Source organism: Euprymna scolopes, chromosome 34 (genome assembly GCF_053919585.1).
Source record: "Euprymna scolopes isolate OS-2025 chromosome 34, ASM5391958v1, whole genome shotgun sequence".
Lineage (NCBI taxonomy): Eukaryota > Metazoa > Mollusca > Cephalopoda > Sepiida > Sepiolidae > Euprymna > Euprymna scolopes.
Window position 1 is genome coordinate 39,007,731 of NC_136515.1, and position 15,638 is coordinate 39,023,368.

Consider the following 15,638-nt stretch of genomic DNA (forward strand, 5'->3'; position numbering starts at 1 on the left):
TCATGCGCACACGCATACACACGCTAACGTACACACATATACGCACACATACGCGCACAAGTACACACACATGCGAAACGTCACTTCCTTTAAAGTGAAAGCCAGACATGCGCAGTCAGAACACAGACCCCAGTATAAAAGTCAACAAAACCTGTCAACTTTTCTTTTGCATCTGTACCAGCGTTTGACCTGTTTAGTCAACGAACTGACCACATGTTCTAACGTCACTTTCCCTGCTACTGTAATGTGGGGCAAGCGCAAGCACACTTAATACGCTTTCCCTCTCCATGAACTGGATTGACTTACTCTCTCTATCTTCCCTTTGCTTTGGCCCATCGACACAGACATGGGCGTGACTTTCTACTGAGTTTAACCCTTCCTTTCTACAGCCAGCTTGCCACTTCGCATTTCTCTATTCCTTCCACGCGCGTAGTCGTCAACGGCTGAATGAACACGTGTACACAAAGACCATCATTTCTCAACAGAAAATAAACGACATGTTTATTTTATTCCAGCATTTCATTTTTTGTTCATGTACTCCATTTCCTTTTCTTGCCACGCGTAACATGAAATGGTGACCCCTTTATTTTAAAATGAAATGAATGAGAGTGAACGAAACACGCGGTGTAAGCTAAACCCTTTCACACAAATTGACAGCACGTACGAAAAACAATTTTTCTCTAACAAACAAAAAAAACTTGTCGACCACGAGGAGGAACAATTTCAAACCGCGCACACGACATTGAAATATAAACATTTCAACACAAAAAAAAACAAAATGGAACTTCAACAGATGGACTTCGACGAAATCATAGCATTAAACATTCTGCAACCTGACCGAAACCGAGACGAGGAATTAGCAGAATTAAAGTCGGTGGTTGAGAAGCTTTCAAAGCAGCTAGCCGACGCACTTCAAACGCGTCAACATTCTCACAGAAACCACGACGACACGCGGCGAAATTCCAGGCGAAGAAGTTCAAGCAGGAGCCGATCCACGTCACGACAAAGACAAGATGTGTGTTTCTACCACAAGAGATTCGGCGTCGACATGAGAAGATGCACTAAACCCTGCGCGTTCAAAAAACCGGCACAGGGAAACGAACCTTCCAGCCAGTAACGACGATGACTGTAACTGGAGCACACAAAAAAGGTTGTCTATTTTATATCCGAGATAAAATTCACGGATATAACTTTTTAATAGACACCGGAGCAGAAATCAGTGTCATACCGATACCGCATGGCCATCCAACAGGGACCCAATTTTTCAACTTACAAGCCGTCAACGGTACAAAAATACCCACTTTTGGTGAAAAACCTTAAATTTGAACCTTGGAATGCGGAGGAATTTTTTATGGAATTTCACCATAGCCAGCATGACTACTCCAATTTTGGGGGTGGACTTTTTAGCCCATTTCAACCTGTCTGTCGACATGACTAATCACACATTGACAGACAACGAAACAAAGATTTCAGTGAGAGGAACTACCTCGAAATTTTTAACCACCGGAATCAGCACTGCCCTACCTGAAGATTTACACGTCCGCCGGTTACTCCAAAAATTTCCTCAACTTTCCCAGCCGTTTAAAAACACGGACCCCATCAAACATAGCGCTAAGCACTATATTAAGACAACAGGACCGCCCATCTATTCAACCCCCAGACGTTTGAAACCGGATAAATACAAATTGGCAAAATCCGAGTTTCAAAACCTACTACACATGGGAATAATACGGCCCTCGAAAAGTGATTGGTCATCACCACTCCACATGATACAGAAAGCTGACAACACCACATGGCGACCGTGCGGAGATTTTAGATGTTTAAACGCAAAAACTGTTCCAGATAGATATCCTATTCCCCATATCAATGACTTCGCCAATGGGATCCAAGGCGCCACAATTTTCTCCAAACTGGACCTCGTTAAGACATATTTTCAAATTCCAGTCGCGGAAGAAGACATTCATAAAACCACACTAACCACACCATTTGGCCTTTACGAGTTCCTAAGGATGCCTTTCGGGCTGAGAAACGCCTGTCAAACTTTCCAGCGTTTGATTGACAAAGTTTTCAGAGGTCTGCCGTTCATATTCACTTATGTGGACGACATTTTAATCACCAGCAGAAACCTCGAAGAATACCGTCTACACCTGGAACAAACTTTTGAAAGACTGTCACATTTCGGTCTTAAACTAAACACCGATAAATGTGTTTTTGGCCACCAGGAAGTTCAATTTCTCGGACATTTAATTGGCAAGGATGGAATCTTCCCTTTGCCTGAAAAAGTAAGTGCTATTTCGAATTTCCCTCTACCGACATCTGTCAGACAAGTACGCCGTTTTGTAGGCATAATTAACTATTACTGACGTTTTTTTTACTCGCACCTTTAACGGACTTGTTAAAAAACCGAATCAAAAACCAACAGTTATTTTTGGAAGGACCTACACTACAGGCCTTCGAACAATCGAAAACTGCTTTGGCAAACTTCACCAAACTCACTTATATCCAAGATAGCGATACACCGGAACTCACTCTTACGATGGACGCATCAGAAATAGCAGTAGGAGCTGTCATTCACCAAATTTCTGACAAGAAAATGACCCCTATTTCATTCTTCTCTGCGAAGTTAAACAAAGCGCAGACTAAATATAGTACTTTCTCGAGAGAGTTACTTGCAATTTACCTTGCAATTAAGCACTTTAAACATCTCCTTGAAGGCAGAAAATTTTCCATTTATACGGATCATAAACCTCTAACATTTGCTCTACACACACATATCGACAAATATGGTCCACGAGAAATTTGACACCTGGACTTTATAGCCCAATATTCCACCGATATACGGTACGTAAAAGGACAGGAAAACGTTGTAGCTGACGCTTTATCTCGCGCAACAATTGCTTCTGTAAATTCCACTCCACTAAGTATGGAATTAATAGCACAAGAGCAATTAACCGATACCACACTCCCAGCTATAATGGACAAAACTTCACTGAAGCTGAAAGAAATGCCGATACCATTCGGAACAACAACTTTCTATTGCGATGTTTCACAAAAACACCCTCACCCTTATATTTCACCCAGCCTCAGACGACAAGTTTTCCAGCACTTCCACAATTTGTCCCACCCAGGAAAACGTGCCACCGTGAAATTAATAGCGGAACATTTTGTTTGGCCAAATATGAATACGGACATCCGTAGTTGGACCAAAACTTGCATTCCTTGCCAACAAAACAAAGTTAACAGGCACACAAAATCACCTTCAGGAACTTTCAGTGTACCAGACGCTAGGTTTACTCATGTGCATATCGACTTGGTTGGACCCTTACCCACTTCAAAAGGACATACACACATCCTTACTATAGTCGATAGATTCAGCAGAGGGCCGACAGCCATACCAGTGAAAGACACATCAGTCGCAACAATAGCCAAAGCGATTTTACAAGATTGGATAGCAATTTTCGGAGTACCTTCCGTAATCACAACGGACAGGGGCTCACAGTTCCAATCAACACTTTTCACTGAATTCAACCATTTGTTGGGAACAAGGCATATTAAGACTACTGCCTATCATCCTTGCGCAAATGGTATAGTGGAACGATTGCATAGACAATTAAAAGCATCTTTGGCTATGAACGAAAATAAATCAGACTGGTCAGACAAATTGCCACTCATTCTCTTAGCAATTTGTAACACTGTGAAGGAAGATTTGCAAAGCACACCTGCAGAATTAGTTTTTGGATCAACACTGATTTTACCAGGACAATTATCTGACGAAAAAGCTAGACACGAACATTTTCTTCCCAAGCGATATTCACACATGTAAATACGTTTTTATCAGGAACGACGCAGTAAAAAACCCACAATGTCCAAACTATTCCGGACCTTGTTTAGTTCTCGACAGGAGTAAAAAGTATTTTACTATTTTAAAAAAAGAAAAAAAAGACACTATAGCAATAGACAGACTTAAACCTGCATTTATAGACGAACAATTACACGTTTCTCCTACTCCAATACAAGAACATACACACTCAGAAACAGACAAAGAAATTACAAAAAACAACACACCACAAACAACAACAAAAACTGGTCGAAAAGTTCATTGGCCAAAACATTTCAAACAATATATAACTTATTAAAAAAAATATATATATATATATACATAAAAAAACAAAAACGAAATACGTTTCTCTTATATATATATATATTTTTTTTTTCTCCCCAGGAGAGGGAGTTTTGTTCGAACGTTTTCCCTTACATATACACACGCACACACACACACACACACGCACGCATATACACAGCCTCATATACACTCACATTCACGCGCGCACACACACACACACACACGCTAACGTACACACATATACACACACATACGCGCACAAGTACACACACATGCGAAACGTCACTTCCTTTTAAGTGAAAGTGCGCAGTCAGAACACAGACCCCAGTATAAAAGTCAACAAAACCTGTCAACTTTTCTTTTGCATCTGTACCAGCGTTCGACCTGTTTAGTCGACGAACTGACCGCATGTTCTAACATCACTTTCCCTGCTACTGTAATGTGGGGCAAGCGCAAGCACACTTAATACGCTTTCCCTCTCCATGAACTGGATTGACTTACTCTCTCTATCTCCCCTTCGCTTTGGCCCATTGACACAGACATGGGCGCGACTTTCTACTGAGTTTAACCCTTTCTTTCTACAGCCGGCTTGCCACTTCGCATTTCTCTATTCCTTCCACGCGTGTAGTCATCAACAGCTGAATGAACACGTGTACACGAAGACCATCATTTCTCAATGGAAAATAAACAACATGTTTATTTTATTCCAGCATTTGAGTTCTGTGTTTTATTCATTCAATTCGTTTCATTATTTTTTTCTTGTAGCGAGTTAGGGTATTTTATATCCTGGTCCACAACATGCTACATAATGCACATCTTTTATATTGCAAACAAAATAGCAAGATACCATCCCTAGAATTCAAAGATAAGGCAGTGTTTTATCTTATTAGTGATAGAATTCCAAAAGCTAACCTTAAACTATCACAGAAGCAGTCATTTCATTATTTGGAAATTATTCCAAGTATAGAAAAAACAAAAACAAAAAACAAAACAAAGTCCAACAAAACCATGTAAAGTCTGTACAAAGAAAACACAAAGACACAAGACTCGATATGTATGTGCTGCTTGCCATGACAAACCAGCTGTGTGTTGATAAATGCTTCAAAATTTATCATTCAGAATAATATGCAAGAATTTTTGTTTTTACTTTTCTTGGTACTTTTTACAAAATTAATTCAAAGATCAAAGGATTTTTTAATAGGAATTTGCCATTTTTACAAGAATTGTAAGAGCCATTTTTTTAAAAGGAATTGTCAGTTTTTATCAGTTTGTATATTTTTTTGTAATAAAAATAACTTAAATCACTATTTATTTATAGTGAATGTTATGTGGAGATAGGTAACCAACCCGGAACATTCTACATAAGGAACCGAGTCACCGGATTTCACTGGACCCTTAGAAAAACAGAGACTTCGTTCCTGAATATTAACACGCTGTATTTGTCTCTATGTAAATATGTAAATAAACTTCTCTTTCAGTATTCAAACCACAGTGAATATTTATTTATTCCTTTCACGGAATACTTTATCTTTGATTGTCCGAATAATAGGCCACCTTAGGACATATTAAATTGGCAACAGAGATGAGATGGAACTCAGTAAAAAAAAAAGTGAGCACGTGAAAAAAAAAAAAATTTCTCAAAGAGTTTATATCCAATTAAGGAAATACTTCTTAGAAAATGAAAGACGAGTGGTCACGAAAGTACAAAGAATTTTTATATCCTTATTAGCGTTTTTGTTTTTAACTTTCTGAAAAGTTGACGGCATATTGTCTCATTTTGAAAAGCGATTCGGAGGTGTTTTGTTTTTGGTTAATACGAATTGTACTGTGGAAATTGTTTCTTTGTCATAAAAAAATTCTTAAAAGAAGTTTATGTGTATTTGAAAAAGACAAAAAGGTTCTCTTAAAATTTGTAAACTATTGATATTTTGTATGGTGAATTTTTTTCTTTTTTTTCTCTACGAACATTTCTCAAGTGCTGACAATTTTTTTTTTTTTGTGACGAGATCTGAAGGAGAACATCTTATTTTTTGGAACAAAATTTTGTATATGTTGACTTTGTATTTGTGCGTTTGAAAGAAAATGTCTGACAAAAACGATAACTGAAAGCTTGATCGCTCAGCAAAAAAATTGAATTTCAAAAACGGATGTTGATTCAGCAAGAACGTTTTAAATCATTCGTCATTCAGCAAACTACAGAGAATCGTCTATTATGTGAAACTGTGTTGTCACAAAAATCTGAAGATGTCGCATCTAGATATTTTTTGGCAGAGTATAGCCAACTCTCTAGCAGAGTTCAAATACGACCCAGAATGAAGGGATACGTTCCCTGCCTATTATCGTAGGTTCGAGACGATTTTTACAAAAAGATGTGAGAAATGGGCAGACGAGGAAAGAATCACACTCCTACTTCAGAAATTGGGTATGGAGGAAAACACAAAATTTGCACATTAGATTTTACCAAAGAAACCGGAAGATATTTCTTTTTTGGAAACTGTTCGAATTTTGTACTCGATATTTGGTGAAAGAGACAGCCTTTTACATACAAGGTATAAGTGCTTGAACATGCAAAAAGAAGAAACTGATGATATTGTCACATATGCGGGTAAAGTCAATGCCCAGTGTGAACTATTTAAATTGAAAGATTTGTCAGTTGACATGTTTAAGTGTTATATGTTTGTTCAGGGACTGACAGCACCGAAGGACAAGGATTTAAGGTCAAGGATTTTATCGATTATGGAGCAAGATCCAGAAATTAACTTTCACAAAGTGACAGAAGAATGTTAGAAATTGATAAATGTGAAAAAAGATACCACTAGGATAGCGGTAAAAACTACATCCCACGTCCTAATGGTAAAACAAAAAACATTCCCCAAGAAAAAAGGAAAAAGTTTTGAATGTGGAGCTGTGCGGGTTCGCACTTAAGAAAAAGTTGCCCTTTTAAAGACCAACCTTGTGCCAAATGTGGTTTAGTCGGACACCGAGCTTCCCAGTGCCGAACTAAACAAAATAAACAAAGACAAAAATTTAAGTCTAAAGTAAATGTGGTGTTGTCAAAAGAAGTGAGACAAGGAAGTAAAAGAAAATTTGTCAATACAAAAATAAATGGTCACAGTGAAACTACTACTGGATACAGGTGTTGTGGTGTATCATAAAGGGGATCGTGTGTGATCATCTAATCAGGGTTAATGTTCTGTGATCGTCTAGTGGTCAGTCTATTAAATGATATGGTTATATGCCGTTGTGTGTGTGTGTATGTGTGTGTGTGTGTGGTACATGTATTTTTGAACATATCTTTGCGCGTCGTCGATGTTGGTCCATCTGAATTCATCTCGTCTTGGAGGGGAGACTGGTACCTGTTTTGGGGACGAAGATTCATTTCACTCTAAACGATGAATTGGTTTTATAGTTTTTATTTCACTTTCCAGCTGTCTCGCAGAAGGATGGAAAGTGAATCTCTAGCTTGTGTGGTACACGTCAATGTCCCCCCCCCAGTGAAGGGGAGGAGACTGTGAAGCCGTCTATCACCTTCTTAGTCCAAACCAAATCTCAATAATTCAGCTAACCTGATCACGTGACTCCCACGCAATCCGATCAGCTGATCCTAACTTCCGGTCAATGTGTCTACAATATAATTTACACCCCCCCTCTCTCTCTCTCGATCCATTCTCTAACACAGGTAGTGATATTTCAATTATCGACGAAGTGACCTGGAAGAGGACTGGGTGTCCAAAACTGGAAAAAACATTTAAAATTGCCAAAGGAGTATCCAGCAAGAGATTAAAATTCATGGGAGAATTTAATTGCAGTGTATCCCTTGGATCAAAAACTTTTTCTACAAAAGTGTCACTTGCTCCAGGTATAAATTCTTGCCTTTTCAGAATTGCTTGGATCGTTTTTTTTTGATTTATGGGAACTACCCATAAATTAATTTTGTAACTGTGAATGTAGCTGAAAAGAAAAATTCCAAACAAAATGAGGATTTTCTTACGGTCTTGAAAAGTGAATTCCCCAGGGTTTTTCTGAGGGGTTAGGTATGTGTACTAAGACCGAAGTGAATTTTTAACTAAAGCAAAATGTGAAACCTGTTTTTAAGCCAAAAAGAAACATGTTTTTTTTCTTCAAAAGAAGATATTGAAATTGAACTGTAGGAAAATGGTGTAGTCAAAAAAGTTGACTATTCTGAATGGGCAAGCCCCACTGTATATGTTAAAAAGAAAAATAAGAGGATTCGGGTATGTGCCGATTTTTCTACAGGCATCAATGACTGTCTTATGGATCATAGTTATCCACTCCCATCCCATTAAGACATTTTTACAAAGCTGAATGGAGGAAAAATATTCTCCAAAATTGATTTATCTGAGGCTTACCTTCAGGTAAAAGTCAGTGAAGAATGTTCGAAGTATTTGTGTATCAATACCCATTTAGGACTCTTCAGACTCAAAAGGCTCCCTTTTGGTTTGAAAGTAGCTCCAGTGTTATTTCCGCAAATAATGGACACAATGCTTGCCGATTTAGATTTTGTAACCGCATATTTGGATTACATTCTTATAAAGAGTAGAAATGTGCAGGAACATAAGGAGCATATCAGAACAGTTTTCCAAAGAATTGAGGAATTTGGTTTCAAATTGAGTGCTGCTAAATGACAAGTCAAAGAAAGACTAAAAAATTTTGCCATTTTCGATTTGCTTACAGACTTTATTGTATGCAGACAGAGTCGTCATACCGGCCACACTGCAAAAGAGAATGCTAAAAGAATTCCATAATGGTCATCCAGGCATGTCCAGAATGAAAGCCTTGATGTGCGGATATACATATTGGCCTAATATGGACCGGGACATCGAAAAAATGGTAAGAGAGTGTCGAGGGTGTCAGTTAGTAGCAAAAGCACCACCTGTACAGATACAACCGTGGCCGGTGACGGATGCAACATGGATGCGGTTACACATTGACTATGTAGGTCTGTTGAATGGACATTACTTCTTAGTCGTTGTCGACAGCTTTACAAAATGGCTGGAAGTGCTTAAGTGTAAACATCCGACATCGACTAGTACTATAGATGCAATAAAACATCTCTTCAGTCGTTTTGGAGTACCTAAAATTATTGTCAGTGACAATGGCACCCAATTTACCAGCAAAGAGTTTGAAGAATTCTGCAAATCCCTATCCATTGAACATTTAACAACTGCAATATACCATCCAAGGCCAAACGGCCTTGCAGAGAGATTTGTTGACACGTTCAAAAGAGCTTTAAGAAAACACCAAGGCATGGACACTGATGAGAAGAGTCTTGAAAATTTTTTGTCTGTATACAGGATCACTCCTAACCCAAACACGAATGCCGGTTTGTCACCAGCTGAACTAATGTTCACATGGAAAATCAGATCCGTATTTGACAGGATTTTACCAAATGTAACAAAGACAACAGCAACGAGAGAAAATCACAAGACAAGGTTCTATAAACCTGGTGACAAAATATTCTTCTTAAACTATAGGACTAGGAAAAGCTTTTGGGAGGAGGGGATGATTATGAAAAGAATTGGGCACATGCTATATTCAGTAAGAAGTAGTGAATTTTACTGTCACAGGCATATGAATCAGCTAAGACCTCGACACACTGATGACTACAAACAGGCAGAAGATAATGAACTGCCCTTAGAGATATTGTATGACTCTTTTAATATTCCCCTACCCATAGTACAACTTACTCCAAGAGTAGTATCTTCTACTCCAGGTCAGAGAGTACCAATTTCACCACCAGCTCCACCCCCTCAAATGGTGTTGAGGAGAAAAAGTACAAGGGTGAAAAGAAAAGTTAACCGACTGAGTCCCAGACCTAAAAGCAAATGGTATTAAGCAAAATTCTCCAAGGAGAAATTGGCTCGGGGGGGGGGGGAGGTGTTATGTGGAGATAGGTAACCAACCCGGAACATTCTACATGAGGAACCAAGTCACCGGATTTCACCGAACCCTTAGAAAAACAGAGACTTCCTCCCTGAACATTAACACGCTGTATTTGTCATCATGTAAATACGTAAATAAACTTCTCTTTCAGTATTCAAACCACAGTGTATATTTATTTATTCCTTTCACGGAATACTTTATCTTTGATTGTCCGAATAATAGGCCACCTTAGGACATATCAGTGAATCATTCAACTCATAACTTATATACGTATTCGCCTATGTATGATATTTTTCAAGTGAATATTAACACTTATTTCATATTTACAGGCACTAGTGTTTCATGTTTCTGCAATCATCGGTGTAGGATGTGATAATCATTGCTGCTTGGGAGATTCAAAGTCACACTTGACTTCATTGGCCAGTATTTAACCGCAAGGCCGTCGACAATTAACACAGGAATTTGAGGAAATTAAGTGCCTATAAATGCTATGATGGCAGGCATTCATAATAAACAGTCGGAGAGTATTTGACGACTAGAAGTTAGAATGTTACATTCACGTTAAAGTTGACTGCTTTTTTTTTTCTTAATTCCCTAAAGAGGACTTAACTTTAATTTTTTAAATTGTTGATATTTAAATAACAATGTTATAGTTATAGGAATTTAGAAAAACTCGTCCGCGAGAAAGTTATAGTTTTTAAAACAGTACCCCTCACTAAATTATATTTAAAATATTTAAAGCAATAGTAAATATGCGACGCGTAGTCGCCTCTTTTAACTGAATAAACACTTTAAAATAAGTTAAACTACTGAAAACTTACCAAGCTGGGTAGAAAACAAACACTTAGAAAAATCTTTTTTATCGTTTTTAAAATAACTTTAAACAAGTAAAACTATTTTGTAAAAATTATGGGGGCATAATCTCTTTTAAAAACAATATTTCCTTTAAGAAAAATCATAAACTGTGTTTTCAATCGATATTTATTCAATAATGGCCCAGTTTTTCTACCTAGCAAAAATGGACAAGTTTTCCATGGACGAGTCTTCCGGGCACAAGTTAAAGCTATAACATTTGTTCAATTAAATATCAATAATTATTTTTTATACCTACAGACACTATATGTATGTACTCGACTTCCGCAAGTTTTAAACCAATGATTTTTTTTATATATTTTAAAAATTAAACTACACAATTTTTATATAAAAACTTATATAAATCCGACAGTGAATTAGAAATCTGGAGAGTTTTAAATATATAAAATCAATTGGTTTCAAACTTATGGAAGTAAGCGGAAGTCGAGTTCAAAGGCCGTTATGCCTATTGACCTGGGTCGTACTAAAAATGTACGTCTACTTTATGTCCGTCTAATTGCTGCTGCTCCTGATGATTATGAAGCAACTTCTTTAAAGCCACTTCCGGTTTTGGCCAGTGGAAATTATCGTGTGCTATTTAAAACGTATATATATATTATCTTTGTTAAAGAAAATAATATAATGTTCGGACAAGTGATCTTTTCCTAAGAATTTGTAAAATACAATAACAGATCTGCATAAAATAAAATTAGAATTATATTTAGTAATTTACACTAGATTTTGGGATTCAAAAACAAGAAAAGAATCGAGTTTTCGACCATGCGCATGCTGTTTGTTTTGTTTTTGCGTTAAACATTTTTGTAAAAAAAATCTTTTTTTTTATTTTTTTATTTTCAGAATTAGGGAAATATTTAAAATAATAATAATAATAATAATAATAATAATAAAATACGAGTCAAAAGTACACTCTGGCCTACAAAAATGCCCGGACGGTCCCATCGACATTTCCAAGTACGGGCGCCTCGGGCGACTAGCAACAGCAGAGCACAGCAGCACTAGCAGTTATCTAATGCCTTTCGAAGTATTCTAAAATATAGGAAAAGAAAAAAAAAAGCGTAACAGAAGATTAGGTGACTACTGACTCGGTGTGAGCAAATAAAACGTTATTGTTCCAGTTGTTTTTTTTTTGTTTTTCTTTTTCACTGTTTTGTGTTCGTTTTTAGTATTATATTATAACACTTATAAAAATATATCACTTTATGAAATATTTATTTATATTTGGCAAGGTTTACTTGAAATGTCCACAAGATAGCGGCTGTGAACGAATGTAAAAAATGAAAATGGAACGGAACGGGAACGCACATTTAAGCGAAACGAGATTATCGCGTCAATAATAATAATAATAATAATAATAATAAGCGTGTATTAATTTTTAACTAATCAATACTTGTTATGAATATGTTAAAAAAAAAACACAGTAGTGCTAGTGCTTACTTTTTTTTTTTTTTTTTTTTTTTTTTGGTAAATAAAATTTGTTTTCTTAGGGGTTTTGGGGTCGCTGACAACGAGCCTGATATTCAACCCCGTGTAAATTGACCGTTTGCATGGTATTAACCCCTGAACGCTTGGACTACGCACGAGCGCGCGGTAGCATACACAAATTTACATTGGTCGTCGCTCGTCGACAAGTACTTTTCCTAATATTAATGCGTGCGTGTTGTTTACACTGGTCGCCATGTGTGCGCACGCAAAAACAACACATGGCGACCAGTGAAAACAACACGCACTGGATTAACGCATTAATATCAGGAAAAGTACTTGTCATCACTTTAAAGACAGGTGTGGAGGTTGACCTAATGTCAAGTCGTTTATGCGCTCGCGCGTTGTCCTAGGGTTTAGGTGTTAATACCATGCAAACAGTACATTTGCGACGGTCTTGAATATCAGATTCGTTCTCAGCGACCACAAAACCTCCTTAAAAACAGTTGTTTTTAGTTGGGGCTATTATGGTATTAAACCATATATTTACCTTTTCTTTTGGTTGTTGTTTATTTTTTTCCACTAGTCTAAGTTTCATGTAACAATTTAATAAAGAAAACATACAGAAAAAATGAAATAACAGAGAAATATTTGTTTTTTTTTCTTTTTCATTTATTTTTTTTTAATTCAACTAGGCTGTACTTTCGCATGACGATTTAATAAACAAAAAAATACAATAAAAATTAGATTTCATGTTCAATCTCTGCATAATTACCGAAAGAAAACAATGAAATAAAAAAAGTAAAAACTTCTCTTATAGTCTTCTCAATTATTAAATCATTTCTCTCTGATAGGTTCATAAGAGTAGTAGTTGATGGGCAAAAATCAGAAGCCCACAGTATTAATGCTGGAGTCCCTCAGGGGCCCATCTTTGGCCCAACTCTTTTCCTGATCTACATTAATGATCTTACAAATCACATCATAGACATTTATGCTGATGACACTACCAGCACATCTAATACAGTAAACGACCAAGTTCTCTCCGATTCTCTCTCCTCTGATCTTGATCACCTTGTACAATGGGAAAAGGAGTGGCTGCTTACTTTAAATGCATCTAAAAGCAAGCTTCTATCTTTGCATCATCAACGTTCTGACCCCCATCTGGTATCAATTAAAATGAATGGCTCTCGTCTTGGGGAGGCCTCAAGTTTTGACAAACTTCTGGGCTTGATCTTTACTCCTGATCTTAAATGGAACTCGTACATCAAATCTGTTGCCAAGGTTGCTGAAAAAATGGTGGGATCCTTCTATCGATCCAGTAGATATCTCACTGCTGATGCAATTCTCTATCTATATAAGAGCCAGATACGTCCAAGGATGGAGTACTGTTGCCACAGGAGCTGCTAGAAAGGACTTGTCCTGCCTTGATAGAGTTCAAAATAGACTTCATGGCTCGTGGGAGATGTCCTTTTCTCTTCACTGTAACCTCTATCACACAGAAGAGATGTTGCAAGTTTGTCTGCTGTATCGTTATTTTCATGGAAAGTGTTCGACTGAGCTTCAATCTATGGTCCCCCTCGCCAAACTTTCATAAGAAACACTCGTCTAGCTGAAAACACTATCAATAATTCCCCCACTCTTTATTTGTGCCTAAACCTAAACGTAGATTCCATGAACAAAGCTTCTTTCTTAGAATCGCACACCTGTGGAATCGTCTTCCGTTTTCCTGCTTTCCAGTTGACTACAATATGGTTGTCTTCAAGTCCAACGTAAACAAGTTCTTGATGAGCCATTCCACTTGTTAACAAATTTACCGAATTTCCATAACTGACGATTACTATATTGTCCAATTAATTGCTGTACACTCTTAACCCTTATTCCCGGAGTGGTCTCTGGGCCTTGATAAGTAGTTATGCCTATGTAAAAAAAAAAAAAAAAAAAAAAAAAACCTTTTGTTTTCGTTTTTTTTTTTTTTTTTCCAAATAGAATTTTATCAGCAGTGGACCAGTGGAGTCTTTTTTTTTTTTTTTTTTTTTTTAATGCTGTAAATCTGCATAAAATAAAAAAATAGAATCAGTTTTTGTTTTTTTTTAAATTCTTATGCCTAAAACAATAAGCAATTGTTGCCGCGCCAGCATTCACCTGTAGGGACGCCCTAGGCGACTAACAGCTAGATAATCCCTTTTAATGTTTTTCTGAAACTTTTATCACAATATTATAATGTTGGATAATCGAAACTGTCCTTTAAAATTGAAGAAAACTATTTGTTTATTTTTACGCTAGTTTAATTTTTAATAGTAGATCCCCCACCTCCAAAAAAAAAAACAACAACAAACAAGCAGTGTTCATCAAGTTGCTTTATTCTACAAAATTCTCGGGCAGAAATATTGCGTTCAAATCTATACGTACATAGCAAGCAATCTATACGGACATAGCAAGCAATCTATACGTACATAGCTAGCAATCTATGTACGTATAGATTGCTAGCTATGTACGTATAGATTGCTTGCTATGTCCGTATAGATTGCTTGCTATGTACGTATAGATTTGAACGCAATATTTCTGCCCGAGAATTTTGTAGAATGAAGCAACTTGATGAACACTGCCTGTTTTTTTTTTTTTTTTTTTTTTTTTTTTTTTTTTTTTTTTTTTTGAGGTGGGGGATCTACTATTAAAAATTAAACTAGCGTAAAAATAAACAAATAGTTTTCAAATTTAAGGGACAGTTTCGATTATCTAACATTATAATATTGTGATTAAAGTTTTAGAAAAAATAATAAAAGGGATTATCTATTAGTCGCCTACAGGTGAAAATGCCGACTCGAAAGCGATTGCTTATTGTTTTGGGCATAAGAATTACAAAAAAAAAGAAAAGAAAAACTGATTCTAGTTTTATTTCATGCAGATTTCCAGTATTTAAAAACAAAATTGTTACAAAAAAAAATAAAATAAAATAAAAAAAACTCGATTGTTGATTAAGTTCTATTTCGAAAAAAAAAAAAAAAGAAATTTTTACTTTTTTTACTTTATTGTTTTCTTTTGGTAATTATGCAGAGATGGAACATGAAATTTCATTTTTACGGTATTTTTTTGTTGATTAAATATTTATGCGAAACTAGTTTAGTTGAATTTTCCAAAGTAAAAGAAAAAAAACATTTTTTAGTTATTTCATTTCATTTTTTCGGTATGTTTTCTTTATTAAATTGTTACGTAAAACTTAGACTAGTCGAAAAAATAAACAACAACCAAAAGAAAAGGTAAATATGTTGTTTAATACCATATAGCCCCAACCAAAAACAATTGTTTTTTAAGGAGGTTT